Source organism: Armigeres subalbatus, chromosome 3 (assembly GCF_024139115.2).
Source record: "Armigeres subalbatus isolate Guangzhou_Male chromosome 3, GZ_Asu_2, whole genome shotgun sequence".
In the NCBI taxonomy this organism is placed as follows: Eukaryota; Metazoa; Arthropoda; class Insecta; order Diptera; family Culicidae; genus Armigeres; species Armigeres subalbatus.
In genome coordinates, this window is record NC_085141.1 from 202886871 (window position 1) to 202905827 (window position 18957).

General features: G+C 39.0%; 1 long non-coding RNA gene across 1 annotated transcript; it reads right to left on the bottom strand.

The window, feature by feature from the left end:
* Positions 1-4684: 4684 nt before the first annotated feature.
* On the bottom strand, positions 4685-12396 carry LOC134223865 (uncharacterized). The gene is made up of 3 exons (XR_009982755.1): positions 12273-12396; positions 11757-12213; positions 4685-5105 (listed from the first exon to the last, which is right to left on the bottom strand). It is a non-coding gene; the product is annotated as an uncharacterized LOC134223865 (long non-coding RNA).
* Between the last annotated feature and the right edge of the window lie 6561 nt (positions 12397-18957).

Sequence of the window (18957 nt, forward strand, 5' to 3'; positions counted from 1 at the left end):
ATACCTTTATATAGGACCTTTATATAGGACCTAAACTTGACCTTGATCTTTGACTTGACCTTAACCTTTGACCTTGACCTTAATTTGACATTTGACCTTGACTTGACCTTTGACCTTGGCCTCTGACATTTGACCTTTGAACTAAATGTGACCTTGACCTTTAACCTTGAGGTCAAAGGTCAAGGCCAAGGTTTAGTTGAACTTTGACCTCTGACCTTGAACCTTGACCTTGACCTTTGCCCTTGACCTTGACCTAGACAAATGTCAAAGGTCAACGTCAAGTTTAGGTCTTTCACTTGACCTTTGACTTTGAGGTTCAACTAAACTTGACCTCTGACATTGATTTGACCTTTGACCCCTTGTCAGAGGTCAAGGTCAAAGGTCAGAGGTCAAAGTTCAACTAAACCTTGATCTTGATTTTACCTTGACCTTGACCTTTGACATTTGACCTCAAGGTTAAAGGTCAAGGTCACCTTGAGTTCAAAGGTCAAATGTCAGAGGTCAAGGTCAAAGGTCAAGTCAAGGTCAAATGTCAAATTAAGGTCAAGGTCAAAGGTTAAGGTCAAGCCAAAGATCAAGGTCAAGTTTAGGTCCTTTCACTTGACCTTTGACCTTGAGGTTCAACTAAACTTTTGACCTTTGACCTTGACCATGCCCTTTGACCTTGACCTTTGACCTTGACCTTGACCTTGCCCTTTGACCTTGACCTAGACCTAGGTCTTAGACAAGACAAGGTCATGACCTAGACAAGGTCAAGGTCAAAGGTCAAGCTGTGGTCCTTTGACCTTGACTTTGACATTTGACCTTTGACCTTGACCTTGAACCTCGAGGACAAGGGGTCAAAGGTCAGAGGTCAAGTTTAGTTGACCTTCGACCTCTGACCTTTAATATTGACAAGGTCAAGTCAAGTCCTTGACTTGACCTTGATCTGACCTTTAGTTGACCTTGATCTGATCTTTAATTGACCTTTGAATTTGACATTTGACCTTTGACATTTGACTTCTGACAATTAACTTGATCTTCGACATTGATTTGACCTTTGACCCCTTGTCAGAGGTCAACTGTCAAAGGTCAAGTCGTGGTCCAGGTTAGAATTTTGAAAATTCCAATTAGAATTTTGAAAATTCCAATTCCAAATTCCAATCAGCAATTAGAATTTTGAATTTTTTTGTTGGAACTTTGCCAATTTGTATTGGATATTTACAAAATTCTTATAGGAATTTTCACAATTCTTATTGGAATTATCAAAATTTTAATTAGAATTTTAACATGGGATTTCATTGACCTTGACCTTGATTTGACCTTTGACCTTCACATTGACCAAAGATCAGAGGTCAAATCAATGTCAGAGGTCAAGTTTACAGGGTGGCCATCGAACCGGGAAAAACGGGAAAAGCGGGAAAAAGACGGGAAATTGAAGTCACCGGGAAAAAAGCGGGAAAAACCGGGAATTCAGGAGAAAAAATAAATTTTCGTCAAGTTACATTCAAAACTCTTTAGATTTATTATTTAATAATGCATTCTAACTGAATTATTTGATTTCAGTACATGGAATGTGTGAGGTACAAAAGATAGGTAGACCTTTTTCCCAATCCAGTTTGTATTGCCACTAGATCATTTTGGTATCAATTTCGAGTGACATATATCATAAATATTCAGTTCAATCAAAGTTAATTGCCTATTTCCCGAGTACTAGGCTACCCGACTTTGACATTAATTTACTATGTTTTGGAAACTCAGATGTGAATATGTACACATTCTTTTAATTGAAAAATGTATTGTAGGTAACCACTTTCCTTCGATGGAACTCGAACGAACGATCCTCAGTATGCTAGACTGGTGCTTTTAAAGTTTTAATCAACTTAACCATCATTGGAGCTGTATCAGGTCTGTTGATGTAATAAATAAATAAATAATAATAAAAAATAATTAAAAGCTACGAAGGACCTCCTGTCTGGCCATTATAGACATGGACACTACAGAACCGATCGGCGTGAAAATTTGAATGCAGGGATTTTTGGGGCCAGGGAAGGTTCTTATGATGGGTTCGAGACACCTACCCGCTCTAGGAGGGGGGGCTCCCGTATAAATTGAACGCAAATGTCTGCATAACTCGAGAATTGTTTGAGCAAATGGAACTAAAATTGAGATGTCGAGGTTTTTGAAAACAAGTAATGTTTCTACGTTGGTGTTATTGTGTTGATTAAATGTTGGTTGACACTACCATTATATGACAGGTACTGAAAGCGGATGAGCATTGATCTAATTCAATCATAGCATCCTATGCCAGTGAGTGAACAGCCTTGCTCAGATGGATACCAAACAACGATTATGAGCGAACGTTGCTGCGTAAACAACGAGCAATAGAGTTCGCAAAGCCAGTGTGCCTGTTGATTAAAGCATTTCGCATTACACGTTGTTGGTAATTATATGTATTTATTTCAAAAGTTCGTTACAAATTATCGATATAAAACTGACCTCCGGTTTGGTCAGAAAATAAAACACCCAATTAAGGCTTTAAAACTCTCACCCTATTTTTTAAAGTAACCGGGAAAAATTGACAAAAATTATCGGGAAAAGCGGGAAAAAACCGGAAATTTGAAAATCGAATTTCAGTGGCCACCCTGAGTTTAGTTGAACTTCGACCTCTGACCTTTGATATTGACAAGGTCAAGTCAAGGAATTACCTTTGACATTTTTGCCTTGATTTGACCTTTGATCTTGACAAATTCTTATTGGAATTTTCAATATTCTTATTGGGATTTCTTTGATCTTGTCCTTGACCTTGTCAAGGTCAAAGGTACAAGGTCAAGTCAAGTCAAGTTTTGTTTACGAGAAAGACAAAAAGTGTTATTATCGAAGTGCATAGTCCAAGTTTCAGGGTGAACTGCAATATGTTCCTCCGGTATTTCATACAATGTGTAAGTAGTGCAACGGAAAAATCTACCTCAATTTTAATAGTCTAATTTCCTTCATTAGATTCTGTGGTTCCTTTAACGATGCCGATTCAGATACAACCACCGTCAGACTGTCAGAGCTTTCGAGTTTGATGACAAAAGAAAGTGTTGGCGCGCGGGAAACGGATCCGGATTCGGACACTTCCAAAAACTGTTTTTCAAAACCGGTGGTTAATTAAGCCGAGACACTTTATTCCGGGCAAAATACCTTAAACCTCGCTTAACTTTTCAAAAGGACCTAAGTAACATTTTTTTCATGAATTAATTTGAGTACTGCAATCAAAAGCTTTCATGTTGTTCAATTGATTGCGCTATTCAAATTAATTCATGAAAAAAATGTTACTTAGGTCCATTTGAAAAGTTAAGCGAGAAACTATATTAGTGGCCTGATATGAACTGAAACTACAAGCTATGTATAGGGGAAGAAACCCTAAAACGCCCCCCTCCACCCCGAGGCAAAACGCCTTTTGTGGTTTCCCTCATATTTACCGTCATTAAGATGACCGTAACAAAACTAGATCTAAAATTAGTGCATGGGAAGGTCGGAAAAACCGAAAATTTCCACATTTTGAAGAAACATCTAACATGCAGGGTTGTTACGACTACGCGGATTTCGTGGTTTTCGCGGATTTACGTAACGATTTTGAGGTTTCGTGCGGATTTGGCGCGGATTTAGTTTTAGGAAAAAATTAATAAATAAAATGCTAGATCAAAGGATATTTATTAGAAAATTATTTTTATGTTGTAACGTTTTACGTTTTTGTTGTTGTTAATTAATTATTCGTAAACTGAAAATATTATAAGAATAAAATAATAACTTTAAATAAAAGCTAGTGTTGATAAAATCGAGCTATCTCTGTGCTCAACTCGCGTACATGGAACATGTTATAAAAGCTCTGCTTTTATAGCATGGCGCTAAATTTAAAATAAGCGGTTTAAATTCGCCATGCTTCTCGGCGCCATGCAAATCATTTGGCGCAATTTTCAAATAATGCATTCTCCTGAAGAATAGTTACAGAGTAGTCTTTTAAAATACTTGAATAGGGCTCAAATTTGAAAAGAGGCACAGTTTCTTGGCGTAGCTATTTCATCCGCTCGATCATTTCGCTAGAAGATCGGCTGGAAAGCAGAAGTACGCGATTAGAGATACTTACGTTTTGAGAATATCTTGTGTGATTTGAAGTACAATTTAAAGGTAACATTAGTGAGTGAGTTTATAAAAATGATAAGTGGTGTTAAACGTTTTGTGTTTCTTTCTTTGTTTAGTGGACTGAGGTCCGTTGTATCGCAAATTCTGCTTGAATTTTTTATTAAATCTACTACTACGAAAAAAGGTAATTATACTCAATTATGTGAGCGATTTAACTTAATACTAAAATGAATTCGTGTTGGACGCAGCGCGCTGCGCTTTTTTCGTACGGCTGGAAATTTCCGTCGTCTTGTGGCGACCGTCCAAGGTCCCGTCGTGGTGCGAGCCACGAATTCCATTCGAGATCATCGAGACCCGTGTGTACCGTGAAGGCCCGCCTCAAGTAGGTAGTTAAACGGAGTGTGTGAAGTCGTTCAAACCATCGTAGCGAAGAATCTCCCATCGGTCGTCCATTGCCGAAGGTAAGGTCCCTCTCCGTCATTTTCTGTGGACCGGAGCCATCCGAGAGCGCGTGTCGTCCATTGCACGCAGTGAACCCGATCCGAACCGAAAGATAGAGGTTTCACCGATCCCCGCTCGGTGGAACGGAAAGGTACGCGAAGCCGGGTCGCTTTGGGTACGTGTGCCTCTATCCGTAAGTGAGGATCGCCCCGGGGACATTATCGGCATTTTTACGCCGCCATTGCTCTCGCGGAACAAAACGGAAGCTTCCGTTCCAGCCGCCACTACCTCCGCATCTCTAGTTCGGCCATAACACACACGCGGGTCATCTTTACGTTGCGCGCCAAATCGCAGCGTGGACATTCCGGTGGCAGCCATCGCATCACCGCCATCGTCGAGGTTTTCTCGAGCCAGAAGCTGCCAGATTCGTCGAGGTTCGTCGGGCCCCATCGATCATCAAAAACCTGCGCAGGTACGTGTTAGAGCTTAGTTACATGGCCATGTTTGCTCTTATGTTTCCATTTCCGTTGAAAAACGTCCAGCACGAATAAAATATTCTAGAAGTAAAGTGATGGTGATTTAGTTTAATTACGTTTAACGTCAGTCTCATAAATAAACGACTCACTAATTTCGGGAGCCAAAAACGTTTTTTCTTGGTTGTATGGAAACTTTTTGCGGTCCCTAAGGTCTTGCGGTGAATGAATGGGAGGAGATTTAGCTTGCGCTTGAGAGATTTTGCCAATTTCACTTGATAACCGTTCTAGAGTTTTCCCTGAGCCAAATAGTCTCAAAAGGTCGGGCAATTAAAACGTGACCGGTGGTCTCTCGTTGAGAGTGGCGCTAAAGCCGCCGATTAATTAAACTCGGTAAACGTGAACGGTTATATTGGCGCCCAACGCAAAATAAAAATTAAACGTTGCATTTGGTTTTTTCTTTCATGGTTGAAAAAGTAAAATATTAGATCGTTTGGTGAAAACATATAGCTTTTTTATTGCCTATTTTAGGTGATTTGGTTTACAAATTAATTATTTGAATTTCAATTTCTTTTCGTTTTAATTATAATATTGCATTGAATTTTGATTGTAGTTCCTAAGTTTTGAATTTTATTGAATATTTCCTAGAATAAGCTAAATTACACTGAATTTTGAAATTATTTGCTTTTTTATTTTGCCTAGGTTAAGTTATATCGTATTGAATTAAAAATTTCATTGAATTACCCTATATATTATTATTGAATTGCATATTTACTATCATTCGTTCATCATCGTCTTTATTATTATTATTATTCTCTAGCAAGCTATTTGTTTCGGGAATTTTATATAGTTGGTTTAGAAGTCAGTTACAATGGCTGCGCAATACATTAGACCAACTGTGGATCATTTGGTGGAGGCGGAGGTGGATTATGAGTTACGTTTACGGAAACAAACAGTGGATCGTAGAGAAAGTTTAGAGGACAAAAAAAGATTACTTAGAAGATTATTTTTTGAAGATAAGAAGCATAGAATCGTTTACGAAGGCTTATACAAGTATTCGGATGAAATCAAGAGTGTCGCTGGGACGGTGGAAGAGTTAGTAGATAATATGAGGAAGAAATTCGATCGGGTGTTGTTATCGAGACTGCGACACTATTTAATCCGCGTAGCTTCTGCCTCAGTAGAGGACGAAGAAGAGGCTTTGGTAAAGAAAGAAGCCTGTGAGCAGATTGAAAAGGTATTTATCGAGTTAGGGCAGCCAGTTCGCGAAGAAAGTAAAGAAAATAAGGATAATCTAGAAGCAGAAAGAAAGGATTCAGATAATAGTATATGGAGAAATCCAGATCCAAACTCAGCGATCAACGCAAGAGACAAAGCAGAAGGTGGGGAAAATGCGAAAGATAATGGAGCGAAAGGAGAAGAAGAGAATAAAGATCCAAAATACCGTTCAATTGATCCGGATGTGTTTAGCAAGACACCCCGGAGATCGAGTAAAGCTTCCTATGAATCTTTAAAGTTGGAGAATTTGAAATTAGAATGTTCGTTAGGGAATTGCAAATGCGGAAATTGTGAAGGTACAGGGGCGTTGAAGAAGTTTTCCACAGGGGGCGGTGATCAGAAGCATACTTTTAAAGATCAAGAAAGTAACAGAGAGGATAGAGAGGAAAAGTATGGAAGAGAAAGTAAAAATTACGGTGATTATCCAGGTCAGAAGGACGGGAATAAAAGTCGGTTGAGAAACAACAATTTTGAAGAGGAAGAGAATGAAATGAAATACAACTATGAAAGGGATGAAGTGGAGAAGAAAGCGTTAGCAGAGAGAAGAAGATTCGAAGATAGTACGAGAATAAACAACAAGATACATCGCGATAGAGCATTGAGTCCGTTGGATAACAATAGATTCGATAGGGTTAAGAAAGAGACGAGGAATATGGAAACTTTCGCGTTTGACTCCAGACAGTGGCGATCAGATTACCCACAGGGTAATAGAAGTGACAGGCATGTCAAAGACAGAATATCTGAGAGGAAGCGAGAATCGCGTTACGAAAGGGTTAACTCATTTGACGAGATGAGTTCAGGAGAAGAGATTAGGAGAAGATACATCGGAAATAAAGAGAGAAGCCAAGGGAAGCGTTATGAAAGTCAGAGAAGCAGAAAAGATCATGGTGAAAATCGCAGAGGAGATACATATCGTGACTCATACCGCCAGAAACGAGATCATGCGAGTGAGATAGAAAGCGATTGTAGTTCCGAATACGACCATAGAAGGGAAATGAGGCGCCGTGAAAGGGAGCGAAATGGTCAAAGGCATAGGAGATACTCGTCTTCATCGAGCAGCTCATCCCATAGTAGAAGAAGTCATTATAAGAAGTCACGAGTCGAGAATTGGAATTTATCGTTTTCAGGAGACAACAGGGGACTTCAAGTTGCAGATTTTTTGAATAAAATAAGGAAACTGGCACGACATGAAAGGGTATCAGACAAGGAGTTGCTAAGAAACATTCATCATCGGCTTAAAGGGAGGCATACGATTGGTGGTTCACCCGGGAGGATAAATTTACACGCTGGGAGAAGTTTGAAGATGAAATCCGTTTTCGATATGGAAACCCAAATCGCGATAGAGGAATTAAAGCCCAGATTCGCGAACTCAAACAGCGGAAAGGGGAAACATTTGTCGCTTATGTAACGGAGGTCGAGAAACTGAACCAATGCTTGCAACGTCCTTTCTCGTCCTCGACGCTTTTCGAACTCATCTGGGAAAATATGAGGCCTCATTATCGTTCAAGATTGTCGGTAATGGAGATTTATGACTTGGAACACCTCATTAAAATAAACCACAAAATAGATGCGAGTGATCCAAACTTCTACAGACCTACGAATTTGGGAAGAAACGACATCAATCACATCGAGGCTGGTGATTCATATGGCGAATATTCCGAAGACGAAGGAGCTCCCGTTCGAACTATCCAAAAAACCCAGCGGATGAATCGACAACAAGAAGCAGTCGGGTGCGTACAGAATCCAACACCAGGAAATCGGCAGGTAGACCGACGGCCGACAGTACCTAACTTCTGCTGCTGGAACTGCCAGAAGACCGGACACGCCTGGAGAGACTGTCAGGAACGCAAGATATTATTTTGCTACGCTTGTGGCAAGGTAGGGAGGACAACGAGGACGTGTGAAAACAATCACTCTAGGTTTGGTTCGACGAATGACCAAACCCGAATGAGGTCGACAAACTAGATGCGGGATGCTTGCAGGGGAATCCTAACATCTCGCTAGTAGAACCGATTCCCTATCAAGGAGACAACAAGAGGATCAATAACATCTCAATTTTAGAAATTCGCGTAAACCCTACTTCATGTCCGCATATCAAGGTTAAAGTTTTAGGCACAGAAGTAATTGCATTATTGGACTCTGGAGCTGCAGTCAGTGTCATGAGTTCTATAAATCTTCTAGAAGCCCATGGACTGACCATACTAAAATCGAATATAAAAATATGTACTGCTGATGACACGAAGCATACCTGCTTGGGTTATGTTAATGTGCCATACACTCTTGGGAACGACACCAAAGTCATTCCAACGCTGATTGTTCCAGAAATCCGGAAACCTCTTATACTCGGCATGGATTTCTGGCGGGCATTTGGGATTAAACCCATGCTGTCTACGAATGATAGGGTTCAAGATTTGGAATTGTCGTGGACATCTAACCAAGCAGAGAATCAAGTGTACCATTTACGTTTGGAGCGAGAACCAATCATCGAGCAACCTCTGATTGAGTTTTCGGTGCAGTTAACAGAACCACTGGAACCGGTAGTCTTCACAGCTAAACCAGAAGAAGACGATTCTTTGGACATTCCCACCTTGGACCTACCTGAGGATCCGACGAGCTGTATTGAAACGATGGAGACAGAGCACATTCTTACCGTGGAGGAACGGCGGAAGTTGATGCAAGTTGTAAAACAGTTCGATTGTACTAGTTCAGGTCGTTTAGGAAAAACGAATCTAATTGAACATGAAATCGAACTCATAGCAGAAGGAAAGATGCGAGATTTGCCCATGTACCGCTATTCTCCTAAAATTTGGGAAAAGATTGAAGAGGAGTTGGAACGTTGGCAAAGTTTACAGGTAATTGAAGAATGCTCCTCGGAATACGCGAGTCCACTAGTACCCGTCAGGAAGGCCAACGGAAAGATACGAGTCTGTCTCGACTCCAGAAGGATAAATTCGGTAACTAAAAAGGATGCTTATCCGATGAGGAACATGGCTGAAATATTCCACCGCCTCCAAAAGGCGAAATACTTCAGCATTGTTGACTTAAAGGACGCGTACTTTCAGATACCGTTGAAAGAGTCGTCAAGGAACTTCACAGCATTCCGCACTCCAAAAGGGCTTTTTAGATTTAAAGTTGTACCATTTGGGTTGAAGAACGCGCCCTTTACCATGAATAGATTAATGAATCTTGCGATTGGCTTTGATTTGGAACCATTCGTTTTTGTATATTTGGACGATATTATAATCGCCACCGAGTCGTTAGAAGATCACTTTAGACTTTTTGGAAGAAGTGGCAAAACGATTAAAAAAGGCAGGGTTGACCATCTCTGTTGAGAAGAGTCGTTTCTGCCGAAAAAAGGTGAAATATCTCGGTTATATACTCACAGAGAACGGCTTGTCCATTGATAGTACTAAACTGGAACCAATACTTAATTATCCAAGACCAAAATCAGTGAGAGATGTAAGAAGGCTATTGGGACTAATGGGGTTTTATCAGAAATTTATACCTCAATACAGTCACTTATCAACACCCATTACAGATCTGCTCAGAAAAGCGAAAAAATTTAAATGGACGGTCGAAGCAGAACAAGCATTGAATGATTTAAAGTCAGTGCTAACATCAGCTCCCGTTCTTGCAAATCCAGATTATACTCGGCCTTTTATAATTGAGACCGATGCTTCCCAGTTCGCTGTAGGAGCTGCCTTATTGCAGGAATATGAAGACGGGCGACGTATTATAGGATACTACAGCAAAAAACTCTCAAATATTCAAAGGAAATACTCCGCGACTGAGAAGGAATGTCTGGCAGTTTTAATGGCAATAGAGAACTTCAGGCACTATATAGAAGGTTCAGCGTTCACTGTGGTTACAGATTGCAAGAGCATCACCTGGTTGTTCTCGATTTCAGCTTCCAACGCCAACTCAAGGTTGCTTCGCTGGGCACTCAAATTGCAGTCATATGACTTCGTATTGCAGTATAGAAAAGGGAAGGATAACATACTAGCTGATTGCCTGTCACGCATAAACTCCGTTACATTAGACGATAATTACTCCGAACTGGTAAGAAAAATACAGAAGTCCCCTGAGGAATTCAAAAACTTCAAAATTGTTGGAACGAATATATATAAGTATATATCGGATGGCCAAAGATACTCAGATAAACGATACGAATGGAAACTATACCCTGCAGCGACCGAAAGACTCTCTATAGTTCAGTCCGTACACGACTCGGCTCACTTCGGGTATGAGAAAACGCTGAAAGCCGTTAAAGCAAAATATTGTTGGCCTAAAATGGCCTTAGAGGTAAAACAGTACTGTAAGGACTGCTTACCTTGCAAAACAGCCAAGGGAATAAATGTAAACCCAACGCCTAAAATGGGGTCTCAGAAAAAGTTCTGTGAATACCCGTGGCAGTTCTTGACCCTTGATTATGTTGGCCCTTTCCCTTCGTCGGGTAAAGGAAGGTGTACGTGTCTGTTGGTTGTCACAGACGTTTTTACAAAGTTCGTCATGGTTCAGCCTTTCAGACAGGCTACCGCCGCATCGCTAGTTCAGTTTCTGGAGCAGGCTATTTTCCTCCTATTTGGTGTACCGGAGATCATACTTTCCGATAATGGCACACAGTTCACTTCAAAGGAATTCGCGACACTGTTGACACGTTTCGGAATAAAACACTGGCTTACCCCATATTATCACCCCCAAGTGAACAATACGGAGAGAGTCAACAAAGTGGTTACAACAGCGATAAGAGCCACTTTAAAAGGAAAGCACACTCATTGGACCGACAATTTGCAGAACATAGCATGTGCAATACGAAATGCAGTTCACGACTCAACAAAATATACACCATACTTTCTCACTTTTGGTCGAGACATGGTATCAAACGGAATGGAGTACGAAAAATTCAGGAATACTGGTGTGACATCTAATGATGACCTAAATGATGATGAGCGGAAGAAATTGTATGAGGAGGTACGCGAGAACCTAGCTAAAGCCTACGAAAACAATCGAAGTATTATAACTTAAGGTCGAATCAAAACGCCCCTACTTATCAGATTGGTGAAAAGGTGTTGAAAAAATGCACGATCCAATCGGACAGAGCCAAAGATTATTGTGCTAAGCTAGCGCCTAAGTACACTGAAGCGTATGTAAACAAAGTGATGGGAGATAGTTATGAACTGATCGATAAGAATAACAACATTATAGGAATATTCCACGCAAACTTTTTAAAGAAATTCTAGAGAACCGTTTGAAAAGCTATGACATTGTCCGCCAAGGAAATGTACCAGAAATTAAAGAAAAAACATCGAGGTAAAACGAAACCCTAGCTATAATAAAACTAGGGAATATATTGCGATAGTGTTAGTATAAAATATACAAGAATCTAAATTTGTCGGCGATTGTAACAGCTTAAAATATGCTTAAAATTATATCATTAGTCAATTTTTTTTTTCTCACCAAAGGATGTCTGTGTAGCTAGCAGATGGAGAAATGGCGTAACCTTTCCTCTTGAAGCAGACCGGGTTGAGCTGTTCGAGCTTTTATAGTACGCTCCATTTTGGTTGCTTTCGTAGATGCTGAAAACTATCGTCCATCGCACTAATATCGGATTTCTTCCAAAAGCTTCGTTTTATAAGTTCCTCCATGTTGTAACCATGATTAGCTGATGTAGATTACCTGAAAAGAAAGAGAAAAAAACGACAAAACCAGATTAGGATCCGCAATTAAGGACAATAAAGCGATGGAACGATACTTTCCTGAGTTTTCATGAGAATCCTGTAGCCATGTTGAGTAGATATTCGCTATAGGTAGCCATTTGGTTAGCAAGCCGGTAGAAACCATCCCTGTATCGCCATTTTGCAGCAATCGGTCTAGCGCATGATTTGGAGTCCCTGAACCGATGTCATTTCCATTCCTAAACAGTGAAAGTTACATTTGTTGTATGTTTATTAAATAATATAGTTGAAGAATTACCGTAGTTTGATAGATTCCCTTATTGGCACGTTTTAATCGTCTAGGATAGTAAAATCCTTTTTTTTTAGCTCGTCCGCGTTTTCGCTCCATGTCCATGTCTCCATGTTCAGTCCGCTGCGATTACGTTTTGACGTTTATCGAGGCGGCATAGTATTTTTCACATTCAGAGCACCCGCGAGTGACAGTTCGCTAAGCTGTCAAAGTAGTTCATGCGATGTTATAGGTCTGTTCGATATTACTTGCATACAAGTTTGTTTAGAATTCTACGTTATCGTCAAATTTTGAATTTGATGGTGGAGTTCGTATTGTGGACCTGATAGGAGTACGTTAAGCAGTTCAAATGCAATTTTTGGTCGAAACAAGATTTTGATAGTGCATTTGTCTGCATCTCGTTAAGGTAGTAGTACGTTTATGCAATTTTAGTGTATTTTTTTTTGGTCGAAACAGGATTTTGATAATACATTTGGTTGTAGTTCGTGAAGTAAGGAGTACGTTTAAGCAGTTTCAAGTGCAGATTGGGTCAGAACAAGATTTTGATAATGCATTTGGCTGCAGTTCGTTAAGTGGTCATTTATATTTTTCGGACGGGAAACGGTTCCGTTAGTTTGATCACGGTTTTTTTTTTTAGTTTTGTTGAGGAAATATTGAACAGGATTTAATACGTTGATGAACGAATGACCTTAGAAATTGTTCCCATTTTTCACATTTTTTTTGTAGTTTACATAGTTTTGCAACGTTTTAGTTTTATTTTTAGAGTTATGAAAATTTGATCAACAAGTTGATCAAATTTTCATAAGAATGTTTGGGGTGATGTAACGTTTTACGTTTTTGTTGTTGTTAATTAATTATTCGTAAACTGAAAATATTATAAGAATAAAATAATAACTTTAAATGAAAGCTAGTGTTGATAAAATCGAGCTATCTCTGTGCTCAACTCGCGTACATGGAACATGTTATAAAAGCTCTGCTTTTATAGCATGGCGCTAAATTTAAAATAAGCGGTTTAAATTCGCCATGCTTCTCGGCGCCATGCAAATCATTTGGCGCAATTTTCAAATAATGCATTCTCCTGAAGAATAGTTACAGAGTAGTCTTTTAAAATACTTGAATAGGGCTCAAATTTGAAAAGAGGCACAGTTTCTTGGCGTAGCTATTTCATCCGCTCGATCATTTCGCTAGAAGATCGGCTGGAAAGCAGAAGTACGCGATTAGAGATACTTACGTTTTGAGAATATCTTGTGTGATTTGAAGTACAATTTAAAGGTAACATTAGTGAGTGAGTTTATAAAAATGATAAGTGGTGTTAAACGTTTTGTGTTTCTTTCTTTGTTTAGTGGACTGAGGTCCGTTGTATCGCAAATTCTGCTTGAATTTTTATTTTGCCTACTACTACGAAAAAAGGTAATTATACTTAATTATGTGAGCGATTTAACTTAATACTAAAATAAATTCGTGTTGGACGCAGCGCGCTGCGCTTTTTTCGTACGGCTGGAAATTTCCGTCGTCTTGTGGCGACCGTCCAAGGTCCCGTCGTGGTGCGAGCCACGAATTCCATTCGAGATCATCGAGACCCGTGTGTACCGTGAAGGCCCGCCTCAAGTAGGTAGTTAAACGGAGTGTGTGAAGTCGTTCAAACCATCGTAGCGAAGAATCTCCCATCGGTCGTCCATTGCCGAAGGTAAGGTCCCTCTCCGTCAACTTTTGTGGACCGGAACCATCGGAGAGCGCGTGTCGTCCATTACACGCAGTGAACCCGATCGAAGCCGAAAGACAGAGGTTGCACCGATCCCTGCTCGGTGGCACGGAAAGGTACGCGAAGCCGAGTCGCTTTGGGAACGTGTGCCTCTATCTGTAAGTGCGGATCGCCCCGGGACGGAACGGCATTTTTACGCCGCCATTGCTCTCGCGAAACAATACGGAAGCTTCCGTTCCAGCCGCTTCTGCCTCCGAATCTCTAGTTCGGCCACACACACACTCGGGTCATCTTTTCGTTGCGAGCCAAATCGCAGCGTAGACATCTCGGTGGCAGCCATCGCATCACCGCCATCAACTAGGTTTTCTCGAGTCAGAAGCTGCCAGATTCGTCAAAGTTCGTCGGGCCCCATCGATCATCAAAACCTGCGCAGGTACGTGTTAGAGCTTAGTTACATGGCCATGTTTGCTCTTATGTTTCCATTTCCGTTGAAAAACGTCCAGCACGAATAAAATATTCTAGAAGTAAAGTGATGGTGATTTAGTTTAATTACGTTTAACGTCAGTCTCATAAATAAACGACTCACTAATTTCGGGAGCCAAAACGTTTTTTCTTGGTTGTATGGAAACTTTTGCGGTCCCTAAGGTCTTGCGGTGAATGAATGGGAGGAGATTTAGCTTGCGCTTGAGAGATTTTGCCAATTTCACTTGATAACCGTTCTAGAGTTTTCCCTGAGCCAAATAGTCTCAAAAGGTCGGGCAATTAAAACGTGACCGGTGGTCTCTCGTTGAGAGTGGCGCTAAAGCCGCCGATTAATTAAACTCGGTAAACGTGAACGGTTATAATGTCTATCTAGATGGACTTTATTTTAACTAGCAAATGTTGTTGAGAACAAAACTTACGTTTGAAAGCTATTAGTTTTATTTTTCTAATACACACAGGTTTTTTTTTACGTGGTTGGAATTCATTAATTTCTCGGTTAACCTGAACTTTTACAGCTTTTCAAATACCATCTGAATTTTCTTTGATTTTTTGTGAATTTTTTGGTGGGGTTAACTCATTGCTTCATTGACCCTGAAGGTCTTAAACGACCAAAACCAAACCGTGTAAAAAAAAACCTGGGTGTATGTCAAAGCCCTTATTGAATGGCATGTATTAGACTCTTAAGCAAATCTTATGAAGAGAAGGACGCCACTTGTTGCCATTTTTAATCCATACTGAAACATCGCAAAACATGTCTATTGAAGGACATGAAAACCCAATTTCACCTTGTCAATTTCTTTGTAATTCCAAGTTATTTGTTAGTTTCTGACTGAATATTTCTTTTACGATAAACGAATCAGCATGATATATCTTATCATTTATCAAAAGTTTTTTCGTCAGGAATTCTTTAATAGTGTTAGAACATTTTATGTTGCTTTCATGACATTCATCCAGAACGAATAAAGGTTTAAACAACACTAGAAAACACAAAAATTGTCTTTGGTTTGATGCAGATGCTTAATTTTAATAGGTTCTTCCGCAGAAAGTCGTTCAAAAATTAGAAGATGATTCTCAAAAGTTATTTCTGAAGGCTGTTGGCGATATTTTTGGATAACTCCGATGGTATTTTCACAGGATTATCAATAAAAAAAAACGAAACAACATATTAAAAAAAAAGTTCACAAGAACCCTATGGGGGTCCTTGTAAATAAATTTCCACAACCTAATGAGGATTTTTGCAGCATTCAAAATCCAAAAATTATAAAGAAGTTTTTGGAGGAACTTCCGCGGAATTCCTTCAATTTATGCAAGAATTTTCAAAGCGATTTTCGTAGGTATTCATGAAGAGATTTCCGCAAATGGGCTCTGAAGGTTTTTCGCAGGTTGAAGAATTTATTTGAACTTACGAAAAAATTCCCAAATGAATTTCCGAATAATTTCCCAGGGGAGCTTTCGTATGTACAATTATGGATCGACTTCTGCAGGAGATCAGAGAGCAGTTGGATTTCTGCAAACATTTCCAAGAAAATTTTCGTGCAAACTTCCGGAGGATTATCCTGGGATGAATTTCTGCAGGAATTCATGGAGAAGTTTTCGCAGATATTCTCGGAGATTTTGGCTGAAATTCCAGTATGGTCAAAAAATTGTAAATTAATTTCCACTAAAAATGTTGTCGGAATTTATGCTTGAACTTGTTGCAAATTTGAAGGACAATAAGCACAAATAACGGACTATCTTTTCCAAAGTTCACGTAAATTATTCTACCGAATTCTCAAAGTAATTTCTGCTGAAACTTCTGAAAACATTCCTCAGAAACAAGGATGTTATCGATCATTTAGTAATCTGCCTTCGATCATTTAGTAGTTTGTCAATAACTCATTCCAGAGGCTAAATTTCAAAATGTGTTGTATGGTGGACATCTAGTGCAAAGGTTTATCTACAACTCTGCCTAACAGTTCGTTGTTTGAATTTCACTTATAACGGAGCTATAGCGCTAGTAGCAGTAACTTAGACTAAATGATTGCATATTTTGTTATCACTTAGTGTAAGTATAGAAACTAGCACCGTAACTCCTTTAATAGTGGAATTCGAACATCGATCTGTTAAAGAGAGTTGTAGAAACCTTCGCACTAAAAGTCCACCATGCAACACATTTTGAAATTAGGCCTGTGGAATGAGTTATTGACAAACTACTAAATGATCGAACGCAGATTACTAAATGATAGATAACATCCTTGCTCAGAAATTTCCGAAGGAATTTACGCTTAATTCTAGTGTTCTGGCTGGAAACTCAGTTTGAGTTTGAGCAACCATGTTAGATTTTGTATTATTTGTTTCTTGATACGAATTCAAATAATTGTTTTACAGACGTTTTGTTTAAAACCGGAGCTCCTTTGTCAAATTCCTTAATCTATACGCAAGTTTGTCTTGTGATCAATAATTACACCAAAGTTGCATAATTCAGAAGGAATTGCGGTTTTGGCAGATTTGTTATTGTTTGTCAAATTTATCTATAATCAATTATGATCAAATATGATCTGAACATTCTTTGTATATCAATGTATCTTGTGCCGAATTTTACAAAGCTCGATCAACAAAAAATCAATTGACAATAACGGAACAAAACATGCAAAAACCATCATCTCATTTGAAAAGTGGTGTTTATTGAAACAGTTTCGGCTGTTTAGTTCTTGTTCACTTAGTTTAGTACTTCTAGTAATGAATAGGGCCATCTAGGTGCATCTAGAGCGGTTGTAATTCCCCGGGTAGAAGCTGTGATATTGATAACTAAACATGATATGAACTTGTTTGAAAAAAGAGTAAAAATAACAAGCAAAAATAACAAAATAATGCACCGAAATATCATAAAAATATCAGGTTTTGCCATTAACATGAAATTTTTAATATCTTGAGCTTTTAGTTTGTTCTTGCTAACAGCAAAACTTGATTTTTTAAAGATATTTCTTATTTATTTTTATTATATTTCTTATATTTCAAATTCCTGTTGGAATATATTATCAATGAAGAATAAGAATATTATTAAAAAAACAAACTTGAAGAGAAGACGCGTATTTGCTTAGAATTTAGTTCTAAGTCGCGCGGATTTGGCGCGAAATAGATCTGATGTCGCGCGGAAACGGCGCGGATTTGAATTTATTCGGCGCGGGTTTGGCGCGGAAAATACTTCAGGATCTCCGTAACAACCCTGAACATGTTGGCGAGGCAAAACGCTCTAGTGACACTAACCTACAATGTACTTGCGTCTCCACGTACTATACGTACCAGAATGCTGATTCGCCGACGCATGGTACTTTGTTCCCTAGGAGCTGCCAGCTAAAAGGCGTTTTGCCTCATGAGTTTTCCGGCAACAGAATATCACCACTTTTTTTTAAATATGAATATTATCAATATGATTGAGATTTTTGACAATTTTTGAATGGCATCAACTAGCTGTATTGTTTAACTGTTGCGTGAGGTAGAAACACCAATGAAAATCGTTATAGCTAAGGCATAGAAGCAGTCTATGCTTAGTTAGGGCATATTGCCCCTCCTTCCCCTAGTGGTCAGCTGTCTAGTGAGAATCAGAAAATACTCAAATTTCCATTATCTTAATTATCTTATTTAATCTCAAAACGAAACAGGCTAACTGACACCGCGTGATAGATAAGGATTTATAGTGTTTTTTCTCTGCGTTCTCTCGTGTTAACCCTTGCTTGACCATGGCGGCCGCCTTGAAATCTCAGCGATTTAAATATAACTACCTAGTCTACTTCTACTCTCTGTTGACTATACTTAAGAATATAATTGCACTGACAGTAGCCAGTTGACCGATGAAATTTCTATTGTATTACTACTGTTGGACGTATTGTTTCTCCGCTATCGAGTTGGATGGAGGCTTTTTTTCTAATTATCTAATACATGCATCCATCTCTTAGACTAGATGTTCCGTGTTTTCTTAACACTATCATCCTTATTTGCTATATTACATTTTTAGCTATTATTAATACATTTCAATTGCCTCGGGCAGTTAGGATTTTCCTCTGGTTGAATTGAACCAAGTAGGAATTGAACCATGTAGGAATTACAATGTTTTCAACTTAAACTAAACTTAACTTAATTAATACTAAGGGTACAAGGAGCTAATCGTTGCAATAGAACGCAACGATTTTTGTCTAAAATTGGAAATTATTTTGTTGGATATTTGTTGCAATGTCTCAATATTAGAAATTCTATGAAGTTCATTGGTTCTACACCACGGAGGCAACTTCAGAATCATTTTCAATTTTTTTTTAATCCTCTGAAGTGCCTTCTTTCTGATATTGCAGTAACTAGTCCGTATTGGCACAGCATAGAACATGGCTGGTCTAAAAATTTGTTTGTAAATCAAAAGTTTGTTCTTAAGACAAAGTTTTGATTTTCTGTTTATAAGTGGCTTATGACTTTTGTGACTTTTAAAAGTCAATTTTTGGTCTAGCAGAAGTCCTAAATATTTAGCTTCGCTAGACCAAT